Source organism: Hyla sarda, unplaced genomic scaffold (assembly GCF_029499605.1).
Source record: "Hyla sarda isolate aHylSar1 unplaced genomic scaffold, aHylSar1.hap1 scaffold_1721, whole genome shotgun sequence".
In the NCBI taxonomy this organism is placed as follows: Eukaryota; Metazoa; Chordata; class Amphibia; order Anura; family Hylidae; genus Hyla; species Hyla sarda.
Genome location: NW_026608362.1, coordinates 12278 through 25621, shown reverse-complemented (window position 1 = coordinate 25621; position 13344 = coordinate 12278). Strand labels below are relative to the sequence as shown.

The 13344-nt window shown below is 46.0% G+C and overlaps 6 non-coding genes across 6 annotated transcripts; all 6 read left to right on the top strand.

Moving 5' to 3' along the window:
* The first annotated feature begins 1673 nt into the window (after positions 1 to 1673).
* On the top strand, positions 1674 to 1864 carry LOC130312713 (U2 spliceosomal RNA). Its single transcript, XR_008860806.1, has one exon. It is a non-coding gene; the product is annotated as a U2 spliceosomal RNA (small nuclear RNA).
* Positions 1865 to 3947: 2083 nt separating this feature from the next.
* LOC130312692 (U2 spliceosomal RNA) lies at positions 3948 to 4138 on the top strand. The gene has a single exon (XR_008860786.1). It is a non-coding gene; the product is annotated as a U2 spliceosomal RNA (small nuclear RNA).
* Positions 4139 to 6219: 2081 nt separating this feature from the next.
* LOC130312691 (U2 spliceosomal RNA) lies at positions 6220 to 6410 on the top strand. The gene has a single exon (XR_008860785.1). It is a non-coding gene; the product is annotated as a U2 spliceosomal RNA (small nuclear RNA).
* Positions 6411 to 8500: 2090 nt separating this feature from the next.
* On the top strand, positions 8501 to 8691 carry LOC130312690 (U2 spliceosomal RNA). The gene has a single exon (XR_008860784.1). It is a non-coding gene; the product is annotated as a U2 spliceosomal RNA (small nuclear RNA).
* A 2082-nt stretch (positions 8692 to 10773) lies between these two features.
* Positions 10774 to 10964, top strand: LOC130312687 (U2 spliceosomal RNA). Its single transcript, XR_008860781.1, has one exon. It is a non-coding gene; the product is annotated as a U2 spliceosomal RNA (small nuclear RNA).
* A 2080-nt stretch (positions 10965 to 13044) lies between these two features.
* LOC130312689 (U2 spliceosomal RNA) lies at positions 13045 to 13235 on the top strand. Its single transcript, XR_008860783.1, has one exon. It is a non-coding gene; the product is annotated as a U2 spliceosomal RNA (small nuclear RNA).
* The last annotated feature ends 109 nt before the right edge of the window (positions 13236 to 13344 follow it).

Here is a 13344-nt window from a genome sequence, read left to right as displayed (position 1 = left end):
TTTTCGACCGTACTAACTATGTAACTATGTAACATAACATGGGGGGGGGGGGGGGGGGGTCTCCTGGCTGTTCACACAGGTGTGTCATTGCTGTACATTGACCATGCATTGCTTCTGTGGTATTGCAAAGGCAAAGACAAATGCTTCCAGCCATCCATTGCACTAATGGATTGGTCATCAGCTGGCTGTCTATGTCCCGCATCAATATAGACCAAAGTACAGAGGGTTAGGCTATGCTATTGTGCACCTACCTGATGCATCAGAAGGTGCGAGGCCCTTGCTAAATTCTGTGCACAGACTTTGAGATCTATGCTTTAGACTGTATCTAAACCTGCTCCAACATGGACTGACATTCTGGCCTACTTTCAGCCGATGCGACTTGTCTGTCGCTGAACAGTCGCTTTTTATGTATTCAGCACCTATGTATAATGTTGTAAAAATGCTCTAGAAGCTAAAGTCGCAGAAATGTCACACATATTTGGCCTGCAACTTTCTGTGCGACAAATTCAGACAGGAAAAATCAGTATAAATCCTTAGAAAATTATCCCCCAGTGTCTCCATCTGCTGGCGGTATTGAATAAGCATTGCTGCACTGATGGGGTATGCATTAGACGAAAAAAAAGAAGAAAAAGAAGAATAATACGCCCAGAAAAGAGGCGAAAAGGAGAAAAACGTAAAAAAACGTGAAAAAAAAGTAAGAGGAAGAGAAGGCAAAAAAAGGTGGAAATGGGTTTAAAAGTGATTTCGGCGGAGAAATATATATATATATATATATATATATATATATATATATATATATATGCGCACACACACACATAGATATAAACGTATTCTCCGTTGAGATATTGCAGCCGCTGCTGTGTCCAGGCCCAGGAGCCTTAGCACTGTGCTGTGATGTCACTCAATACCACTGACATCACTAGGTGTAAACAACATCTCTCCTTTGCTGTGTATGTGACTATGGAGCTGTTTGGTGATGTCGTCTATTACGGCCTTCATAGAAGCAACAGGAGATTGTTGCATCCATCTTGAACCCTCAGAACTACAGTGCTATGATGTCACTCACTTCCACAGGCCTTGCAGAGTGTAAACAACAACAACCCAGCTTTGTTGTGTATGTAACCAAAGGGATTTGTGATGTCACCTAGAACCTTCACAGCAGCGACAGCTTTATGAGGAGCATCAGCACTGCTCTGCCTGAGCAGAACCATCACCGCCATAGGTTGTCAAATAACCCGGATTTAACCCACACAGGTAAGTCCAATGGGGTGCAGGCATGTCCTCTATGCTTACAGCTTCCCGTGGGTGTTGGTTTGATACCGTTTGGGGACAGCCAAGGAGGCATCTGCAGGCAACAAAGGTAGGTGTGTGCTTGTGTGTGTGTTTCCTATGCAGATCCTAAGCCCAGTGTCACATGCAAGTAGGAGGAGTAAGAAGGGTTCCTGGCAAATCCGGGTTATGGATTGCATTTAAAAAGGCCCCGTGGGAGTGCAATGGGCCCCTGTCTTGCTGCTTAGCAATAATGGTATGGGTTTAGGTTCTGCTGTGTGTACTGGTGGTTGACTGCCCCCCAGCCCAGAGTGTGCATGGAAAATTGTCTGGCAGCCTCCCTGACAGCAAGCAGTGATAGTGCCCATGAAGGGGACCTTGTTGGGCCCGCCCCTTTCACGGTTATCGCTTCTCGGCTTTTTGGCTAAGATCAAGTGTAGTATCTGTTCTTATCAGTTTAATATCTGATACGTCCCCTATCTGGGGACCATATATTAAATGGATTTTTGAGAACGGGGGCCGATTTCGAAGCTTGCTTCCGTCGCCCTATGCATTGACCCGATATGGCAGTATCTTCGGGTACAGTGCACCACCCCCTTACAGGGTTAAAAAGAAAGATTCCTACTTTCATTGCTACCTGCTTGCTGGCTAGCCAGCTAGCCAGCCCTGTGGGCCTTGCTGCTGCTGCAGCCAAAAAACAAAAGGTGGTGCTGCTGCTGCTTCTGCTGCTTCTGCTTCTGCTTGTGTCTGGCCCCTGTTGGAGCGTCCAGGCACAGGACTTCTGCTGCTGCTGACTAAATGGCCTCCTTAATTGGATCATTTGAGTAGCCAGCACACCTGTGCAGGTAGGGCATGACATGATAGGCAGCTGCCTTGATAGCGGGTGGGTGCTGAATGTTCCTAATTGACAAAATAAGATTAATGCTTATGAAGAAATATAAAATCTCATCCCTTCCCCAATATCGCGCCACACCCCTACCCCTTAATTCCCTGGTTGAACGTGATGGACATATGTCTTTTTTCGACCGTACTAACTATGTAACATAACATGGGGGGGGGGGGGGTCTCCTGGCTGTTCACACAGGTGTGTCATTGCTGTACATTGACCATGCATTGCTTCTGTGGTATTGCAAAGGCAAAGACAAATGCTTCCAGCCATCCATTGCACTAATGGATTGGTCATCAGCTGGCTGTCTATGTCCCGCATCAATATAGACCAAAGTACAGAGGGTTAGGCTATGCTATTGTGCACCTACCTGATGCATCAGAAGGTGCGAGGCCCTTGCTAAATTCTGTGCACAGACTTTGAGATCTATGCTTTAGACTGTATCTAAACCTGCTCCAACATGGACTGACATTCTGGCCTACTTTCAGCCGATGCGACTTGTCTGTCGCTGAACAGTCGCTTTTTATGTATTCAGCACCTATGTATAATGTTGTAAAAATGCTCTAGAAGCTAAAGTCGCAGAAATGTCACACATATTTGGCCTGCAACTTTCTGTGCGACAAATTCAGACAGGAAAAATCAGTATAAATCCTTAGAAAATTATCCCCCAGTGTCTCCATCTGCTGGCGGTATTGAATAAGCATTGCTGCACTGATGGGGTATGCATTAGACGAAAAAAAAGAAGAAAAAGAAGAATAATACGCCCAGAAAAGAGGCGAAAAGGAGAAAAACGTAAAAAAACGTGAAAAAAAAGTAAGAGGAAGAGAAGGGAAAAAAAGGTGGAAATGGGTTTAAAAGTGATTTCGGCGGAGAAATATATATATATATATATATATATATATATATATATATATATATATGCGCACACACACACATAGATATAAACGTATTCTCCGTTGAGATATTGCAGCCGCTGCTGTGTCCAGGCCCAGGAGCCTTAGCACTGTGCTGTGATGTCACTCAATACCACTGACATCACTAGGTGTAAACAACATCTCTCCTTTGCTGTGTATGTGACTATGGAGCTGTTTGGTGATGTCGTCTATTACGGCCTTCATAGAAGCAACAGGAGATTGTTGCATCCATCTTGAACCCTCAGAACTACAGTGCTATGATGTCACTCACTTCCACAGGCCTTGCAGAGTGTAAACAACAACAACCCAGCTTTGTTGTGTATGTAACCAAAGGGATTTGTGATGTCACCTAGAACCTTCACAGCAGCGACAGCTTTATGAGGAGCATCAGCACTGCTCTGCCTGAGCAGAACCATCACCGCCATAGGTTGTCAAATAACCCGGATTTAACCCACACAGGTAAGTCCAATGGGGTGCAGGCATGTCCTCTATGCTTACAGCTTCCCGTGGGTGTTGGTTTGATACCGTTTGGGGACAGCCAAGGAGGCATCTGCAGGCAACAAAGGTAGGTGTGTGCTTGTGTGTGTGTTTCCTATGCAGATCCTAAGCCCAGTGTCACATGCAAGTAGGAGGAGTAAGAAGGGTTCCTGGCAAATCCGGGTTATGGATTGCATTTAAAAAGGCCCCGTGGGAGTGCAATGGGCCCCTGTCTTGCTGCTTAGCAATAATGGTATGGGTTTAGGTTCTGCTGTGTGTACTGGTGGTTGACTGCCCCCCAGCCCAGAGTGTGCATGGAAAATTGTCTGGCAGCCTCCCTGACAGCAAGCAGTGATAGTGCCCATGAAGGGGACCTTGTTGGGCCCGCCCCTTTCACGGTTATCGCTTCTCGGCCTTTTGGCTAAGATCAAGTGTAGTATCTGTTCTTATCAGTTTAATATCTGATACGTCCCCTATCTGGGGACCATATATTAAATGGATTTTTGAGAACGGGGGCCGATTTCGAAGCTTGCTTCCGTCGCCCTATGCATTGACCCGATATGGCAGTATCTTCGGGTACAGTGCACCACCCCCTTACAGGGTTAAAAAGAAAGATTCCTACTTTCATTGCTACCTGCTTGCTGGCTAGCCAGCTAGCCAGCCCTGTGGGCCTTGCTGCTGCTGCAGCCAAAAAACAAAAGGTGGTGCTGCTGCTGCTTCTGCTGCTTCTGCTTCTGCTTGTGTCTGGCCCCTGTTGGAGCGTCCAGGCACAGGACTTCTGCTGCTGCTGACTAAATGGCCTCCTTAATTGGATCATTTGAGTAGCCAGCACACCTGTGCAGGTAGGGCATGACATGATAGGCAGCTGCCTTGATAGCGGGTGGGTGCTGAATGTTCCTAATTGACAAAATAAGATTAATGCTTATGAAGAAATATAAAATCTCATCCCTTCCCCAATATCGCGCCACACCCCTACCCCTTAATTCCCTGGTTGAACGTGATGGACATATGTCTTTTTTCGACCGTACTAACTATGTAACTATGTAACATAACATGGGGGGGGGGTCTCCTGGCTGTTCACACAGGTGTGTCATTGCTGTACATTGACCATGCATTGCTTCTGTGGTATTGCAAAGGCAAAGACAAATGCTTCCAGCCATCCATTGCACTAATGGATTGGTCATCAGCTGGCTGTCTATGTCCCGCATCAATATAGACCAAAGTACAGAGGGTTAGGCTATGCTATTGTGCACCTACCTGATGCATCAGAAGGTGCGAGGCCCTTGCTAAATTCTGTGCACAGACTTTGAGATCTATGCTTTAGACTGTATCTAAACCTGCTCCAACATGGACTGACATTCTGGCCTACTTTCAGCCGATGCGACTTGTCTGTCGCTGAACAGTCGCTTTTTATGTATTCAGCACCTATGTATAATGTTGTAAAAATGCTCTAGAAGCTAAAGTCGCAGAAATGTCACACATATTTGGCCTGCAACTTTCTGTGCGACAAATTCAGACAGGAAAAATCAGTATAAATCCTTAGAAAATTATCCCCCAGTGTCTCCATCTGCTGGCGGTATTGAATAAGCATTGCTGCACTGATGGGGTATGCATTAGACGAAAAAAAAGAAGAAAAAGAAGAATAATACGCCCAGAAAAGAGGCGAAAAGGAGAAAAACGTAAAAAAACGTGAAAAAAAAGTAAGAGGAAGAGAAGGGAAAAAAAGGTGGAAATGGGTTTAAAAGTGATTTCGGCGGAGAAATATATATATATATATATATATATATATATATATATATATGCGCACACACACACATAGATATAAACGTATTCTCCGTTGAGATATTGCAGCCGCTGCTGTGTCCAGGCCCAGGAGCCTTAGCACTGTGCTGTGATGTCACTCAATACCACTGACATCACTAGGTGTAAACAACATCTCTCCTTTGCTGTGTATGTGACTATGGAGCTGTTTGGTGATGTCGTCTATTATGGCCTTCATAGAAGCAACAGGAGATTGTTGCATCCATCTTGAACCCTCAGAACTACAGTGCTATGATGTCACTCACTTCCACAGGCCTTGCAGAGTGTAAACAACAACAACCCAGCTTTGTTGTGTATGTAACCAAAGGGATTTGTGATGTCACCTAGAACCTTCACAGCAGCGACAGCTTTATGAGGAGCATCAGCACTGCTCTGCCTGAGCAGAACCATCACCGCCATAGGTTGTCAAATAACCCGGATTTAACCCACACAGGTAAGTCCAATGGGGTGCAGGCATGTCCTCTATGCTTACAGCTTCCCGTGGGTGTTGGTTTGATACCGTTTGGGGACAGCCAAGGAGGCATCTGCAGGCAACAAAGGTAGGTGTGTGCTTGTGTGTGTGTTTCCTATGCAGATCCTAAGCCCAGTGTCACATGCAAGTAGGAGGAGTAAGAAGGGTTCCTGGCAAATCCGGGTTATGGATTGCATTTAAAAAGGCCCCGTGGGAGTGCAATGGGCCCCTGTCTTGCTGCTTAGCAATAATGGTATGGGTTTAGGTTCTGCTGTGTGTACTGGTGGTTGACTGCCCCCCAGCCCAGAGTGTGCATGGAAAATTGTCTGGCAGCCTCCCTGACAGCAAGCAGTGATAGTGCCCATGAAGGGGACCTTGTTGGGCCCGCCCCTTTCACGGTTATCGCTTCTCGGCCTTTTGGCTAAGATCAAGTGTAGTATCTGTTCTTATCAGTTTAATATCTGATACGTCCCCTATCTGGGGACCATATATTAAATGGATTTTTGAGAACGGGGGCCGATTTCGAAGCTTGCTTCCGTCGCCCTATGCATTGACCCGATATGGCAGTATCTTCGGGTACAGTGCACCACCCCCTTACAGGGTTAAAAAGAAAGATTCCTACTTTCATTGCTACCTGCTTGCTGGCTAGCCAGCTAGCCAGCCCTGTGGGCCTTGCTGCTGCTGCAGCCAAAAAACAAAAGGTGGTGCTGCTGCTGCTTCTGCTGCTTCTGCTTCTGCTTGTGTCTGGCCCCTGTTGGAGCGTCCAGGCACAGGACTTCTGCTGCTGCTGACTAAATGGCCTCCTTAATTGGATCATTTGAGTAGCCAGCACACCTGTGCAGGTAGGGCATGACATGATAGGCAGCTGCCTTGATAGCGGGTGGGTGCTGAATGTTCCTAATTGACAAAATAAGATTAATGCTTATGAAGAAATATAAAATCTCATCCCTTCCCCAATATCGCGCCACACCCCTACCCCTTAATTCCCTGGTTGAACGTGATGGACATATGTCTTTTTTCGACCGTACTAACTATGTAACTATGTAACATAACATGGGGGGGGGGGTCTCCTGGCTGTTCACACAGGTGTGTCATTGCTGTACATTGACCATGCATTGCTTCTGTGGTATTGCAAAGGCAAAGACAAATGCTTCCAGCCATCCATTGCACTAATGGATTGGTCATCAGCTGGCTGTCTATGTCCCGCATCAATATAGACCAAAGTACAGAGGGTTAGGCTATGCTATTGTGCACCTACCTGATGCATCAGAAGGTGCGAGGCCCTTGCTAAATTCTGTGCACAGACTTTGAGATCTATGCTTTAGACTGTATCTAAACCTGCTCCAACATGGACTGACATTCTGGCCTACTTTCAGCCGATGCGACTTGTCTGTCGCTGAACAGTCGCTTTTTATGTATTCAGCACCTATGTATAATGTTGTAAAAATGCTCTAGAAGCTAAAGTCGCAGAAATGTCACACATATTTGGCCTGCAACTTTCTGTGCGACAAATTCAGACAGGAAAAATCAGTATAAATCCTTAGAAAATTATCCCCCAGTGTCTCCATCTGCTGGCGGTATTGAATAAGCATTGCTGCACTGATGGGGTATGCATTAGACGAAAAAAAAGAAGAAAAAGAAGAATAATACGCCCAGAAAAGAGGCGAAAAGGAGAAAAACGTAAAAAAACGTGAAAAAAAAGTAAGAGGAAGAGAAGGGAAAAAAAGGTGGAAATGGGTTTAAAAGTGATTTCGGCGGAGAAATATATATATATATATATATATATATATATATATATATATATATATATGCGCACACACACACATAGATATAAACGTATTCTCCGTTGAGATATTGCAGCCGCTGCTGTGTCCAGGCCCAGGAGCCTTAGCACTGTGCTGTGATGTCACTCAATACCACTGACATCACTAGGTGTAAACAACATCTCTCCTTTGCTGTGTATGTGACTATGGAGCTGTTTGGTGATGTCGTCTATTACGGCCTTCATAGAAGCAACAGGAGATTGTTGCATCCATCTTGAACCCTCAGAACTACAGTGCTATGATGTCACTCACTTCCACAGGCCTTGCAGAGTGTAAACAACAACAACCCAGCTTTGTTGTGTATGTAACCAAAGGGATTTGTGATGTCACCTAGAACCTTCACAGCAGCGACAGCTTTATGAGGAGCATCAGCACTGCTCTGCCTGAGCAGAACCATCACCGCCATAGGTTGTCAAATAACCCGGATTTAACCCACACAGGTAAGTCCAATGGGGTGCAGGCATGTCCTCTATGCTTACAGCTTCCCGTGGGTGTTGGTTTGATACCGTTTGGGGACAGCCAAGGAGGCATCTGCAGGCAACAAAGGTAGGTGTGTGCTTGTGTGTGTGTTTCCTATGCAGAACCTAAGCCCAGTGTCACATGCAAGTAGGAGGAGTAAGAAGGGTTCCTGGCAAATCCGGGTTATGGATTGCATTTAAAAAGGCCCCGTGGGAGTGCAATGGGCCCCTGTCTTGCTGCTTAGCAATAATGGTATGGGTTTAGGTTCTGCTGTGTGTACTGGTGGTTGACTGCCCCCCAGCCCAGAGTGTGCATGGAAAATTGTCTGGCAGCCTCCCTGACAGCAAGCAGTGATAGTGCCCATGAAGGGGACCTTGTTGGGCCCGCCCCTTTCACGGTTATCGCTTCTCGGCCTTTTGGCTAAGATCAAGTGTAGTATCTGTTCTTATCAGTTTAATATCTGATACGTCCCCTATCTGGGGACCATATATTAAATGGATTTTTGAGAACGGGGGCCGATTTCGAAGCTTGCTTCCGTCGCCCTATGCATTGACCCGATATGGCAGTATCTTCGGGTACAGTGCACCACCCCCTTACAGGGTTAAAAAGAAAGATTCCTACTTTCATTGCTACCTGCTTGCTGGCTAGCCAGCTAGCCAGCCCTGTGGGCCTTGCTGCTGCTGCAGCCAAAAAACAAAAGGTGGTGCTGCTGCTGCTTCTTCTGCTTCTGCTTGTGTCTGGCCCCTGTTGGAGCGTCCAGGCACAGGACTTCTGCTGCTGCTGACTAAATGGCCTCCTTAATTGGATCATTTGAGTAGCCAGCACACCTGTGCAGGTAGGGCATGACATGATAGGCAGCTGCCTTGATAGCGGGTGGGTGCTGAATGTTCCTAATTGACAAAATAAGATTAATGCTTATGAAGAAATATAAAATCTCATCCCTTCCCCAATATCGCGCCACACCCCTACCCCTTAATTCCCTGGTTGAACGTGATGGACATATGTCTTTTTTCGACCGTACTAACTATGTAACTATGTAACATAACATGGGGGGGGGGGTCTCCTGGCTGTTCACACAGGTGTGTCATTGCTGTACATTGACCATGCATTGCTTCTGTGGTATTGCAAAGGCAAAGACAAATGCTTCCAGCCATCCATTGCACTAATGGATTGGTCATCAGCTGGCTGTCTATGTCCCGCATCAATATAGACCAAAGTACAGAGGGTTAGGCTATGCTATTGTGCACCTACCTGATGCATCAGAAGGTGCGAGGCCCTTGCTAAATTCTGTGCACAGACTTTGAGATCTATGCTTTAGACTGTATCTAAACCTGCTCCAACATGGACTGACATTCTGGCCTACTTTCAGCCGATGCGACTTGTCTGTCGCTGAACAGTCGCTTTTTATGTATTCAGCACCTATGTATAATGTTGTAAAAATGCTCTAGAAGCTAAAGTCGCAGAAATGTCACACATATTTGGCCTGCAACTTTCTGTGCGACAAATTCAGACAGGAAAAATCAGTATAAATCCTTAGAAAATTATCCCCCAGTGTCTCCATCTGCTGGCGGTATTGAATAAGCATTGCTGCACTGATGGGGTATGCATTAGACGAAAAAAAAGAAGAAAAAGAAGAATAATACGCCCAGAAAAGAGGCGAAAAGGAGAAAAACGTAAAAAAACGTGAAAAAAAAGTAAGAGGAAGAGAAGGGAAAAAAAGGTGGAAATGGGTTTAAAAGTAATTTCGGCGGAGAAATATATATATATATATATATATATATATATATATATATATATATATGCGCACACACACACATATATATAAACGTATTCTCCGTTGAGATATTGCAGCCGCTGCTGTGTCCAGGCCCAGGAGCCTTAGCACTGTGCTGTGATGTCACTCAATACCACTGACATCACTAGGTGTAAACAACATCTCTCCTTTGCTGTGTATGTGACTATGGAGCTGTTTGGTGATGTCGTCTATTACGGCCTTCATAGAAGCAACAGGAGATTGTTGCATCCATCTTGAACCCTCAGAACTACAGTGCTATGATGTCACTCACTTCCACAGGCCTTGCAGAGTGTAAACAACAACAACCCAGCTTTGTTGTGTATGTAACCAAAGGGATTTGTGATGTCACCTAGAACCTTCACAGCAGCGACAGCTTTATGAGGAGCATCAGCACTGCTCTGCCTGAGCAGAACCATCACCGCCATAGGTTGTCAAATAACCCGGATTTAACCCACACAGGTAAGTCCAATGGGGTGCAGGCATGTCCTCTATGCTTACAGCTTCCCGTGGGTGTTGGTTTGATACCGTTTGGGGACAGCCAAGGAGGCATCTGCAGGCAACAAAGGTAGGTGTGTGCTTGTGTGTGTGTTTCCTATGCAGATCCTAAGCCCAGTGTCACATGCAAGTAGGAGGAGTAAGAAGGGTTCCTGGCAAATCCGGGTTATGGATTGCATTTAAAAAGGCCCCGTGGGAGTGCAATGGGCCCCTGTCTTGCTGCTTAGCAATAATGGTATGGGTTTAGGTTCTGCTGTGTGTACTGGTGGTTGACTGCCCCCCAGCCCAGAGTGTGCATGGAAAATTGTCTGGCAGCCTCCCTGACAGCAAGCAGTGATAGTGCCCATGAAGGGGACCTTGTTGGGCCCGCCCCTTTCACGGTTATCGCTTCTCGGCCTTTTGGCTAAGATCAAGTGTAGTATCTGTTCTTATCAGTTTAATATCTGATACGTCCCCTATCTGGGGACCATATATTAAATGGATTTTTGAGAACGGGGGGCGATTTCGAAGCTTGCTTCCGTCGCCCTATGCATTGACCCGATATGGCAGTATCTTCGGGTACAGTGCACCACCCCCTTACAGGGTTAAAAAGAAAGATTCCTACTTTCATTGCTACCTGCTTGCTGGCTAGCCAGCTAGCCAGCCCTGTGGGCCTTGCTGCTGCTGCAGCCAAAAAACAAAAGGTGGTGCTGCTGCTGCTTCTTCTGCTTCTGCTTGTGTCTGGCCCCTGTTGGAGCGTCCAGGCACAGGACTTCTGCTGCTGCTGACTAAATGGCCTCCTTAATTGGATCATTTGAGTAGCCAGCACACCTGTGCAGGTAGGGCATGACATGATAGGCAGCTGCCTTGATAGCGGGTGGGTGCTGAATGTTCCTAATTGACAAAATAAGATTAATGCTTATGAAGAAATATAAAATCTCATCCCTTCCCCAATATCGCGCCACACCCCTACCCCTTAATTCCCTGGTTGAACGTGATGGACATATGTCTTTTTTCGACCGTACTAACTATGTAACTATGTAACATAACATGGGGGGGGGGGTCTCCTGGCTGTTCACACAGGTGTGTCATTGCTGTACATTGACCATGCATTGCTTCTGTGGTATTGCAAAGGCAAAGACAAATGCTTCCAGCCATCCATTGCACTAATGGATTGGTCATCAGCTGGCTGTCTATGTCCCGCATCAATATAGACCAAAGTACAGAGGGTTAGGCTATGCTATTGTGCACCTACCTGATGCATCAGAAGGTGCGAGGCCCTTGCTAAATTCTGTGCACAGACTTTGAGATCTATGCTTTAGACTGTATCTAAACCTGCTCCAACATGGACTGACATTCTGGCCTACTTTCAGCCGATGCGACTTGTCTGTCGCTGAACAGTCGCTTTTTATGTATTCAGCACCTATGTATAATGTTGTAAAAATGCTCTAGAAGCTAAAGTCGCAGAAATGTCACACATATTTGGCCTGCAACTTTCTGTGCGACAAATTCAGACAGGAAAAATCAGTATAAATCCTTAGAAAATTATCCCCCAGTGTCTCCATCTGCTGGCGGTATTGAATAAGCATTGCTGCACTGATGGGGTATGCATTAGACGAAAAAAAAGAAGAAAAAGAAGAATAATACGCCCAGAAAAGAGGCGAAAAGGAGAAAAACGTAAAAAAACGTGAAAAAAAAGTAAGAGGAAGAGAAGGGAAAAAAAGGTGGAAATGGGTTTAAAAGTGATTTCGGCGGAGAAATATATATATATATATATATATATATATATATATATATATATATGCGCACACACACACATAGATATAAACGTATTCTCCGTTGAGATATTGCAGCCGCTGCTGTGTCCAGGCCCAGGAGCCTTAGCACTGTGCTGTGATGTCACTCAATACCACTGACATCACTAGGTGTAAACAACATCTCTCCTTTGCTGTGTATGTGACTATGGAGCTGTTTGGTGATGTCGTCTATTATGGCCTTCATAGAAGCAACAGGAGATTGTTGCATCCATCTTGAACCCTCAGAACTACAGTGCTATGATGTCACTCACTTCCACAGGCCTTGCAGAGTGTAAACAACAACAACCCAGCTTTGTTGTGTATGTAACCAAAGGGATTTGTGATGTCACCTAGAACCTTCACAGCAGCGACAGCTTTATGAGGAGCATCAGCACTGCTCTGCCTGAGCAGAACCATCACCGCCATAGGTTGTCAAATAACCCGGATTTAACCCACACAGGTAAGTCCAATGGGGTGCAGGCATGTCCTCTATGCTTACAGCTTCCCGTGGGTGTTGGTTTGATACCGTTTGGGGACAGCCAAGGAGGCATCTGCAGGCAACAAAGGTAGGTGTGTGCTTGTGTGTGTGTTTCCTATGCAGATCCTAAGCCCAGTGTCACATGCAAGTAGGAGGAGTAAGAAGGGTTCCTGGCAAATCCGGGTTATGGATTGCATTTAAAAAGGCCCCGTGGGAGTGCAATGGGCCCCTGTCTTGCTGCTTAGCAATAATGGTATGGGTTTAGGTTCTGCTGTGTGTACTGGTGGTTGACTGCCCCCCAGCCCAGAGTGTGCATGGAAAATTGTCTGGCAGCCTCCCTGACAGCAAGCAGTGATAGTGCCCATGAAGGGGACCTTGTTGGGCCCGCCCCTTTCACGGTTATCGCTTCTCGGCCTTTTGGCTAAGATCAAGTGTAGTATCTGTTCTTATCAGTTTAATATCTGATACGTCCCCTATCTGGGGACCATATATTAAATGGATTTTTGAGAACGGGGGCCGATTTCGAAGCTTGCTTCCGTCGCCCTATGCATTGACCCGATATGGCAGTATCTTCGGGTACAGTGCACCACCCCCTTACAGGGTTAAAAAGAAAGATTCCTACTTTTATTGCTACCTGCTTGCTGGCTAGCCAGCTAGCCAGCCCTGTGGGCCTTGCTGCTGCTGCAGCCAAAAAACAAAAG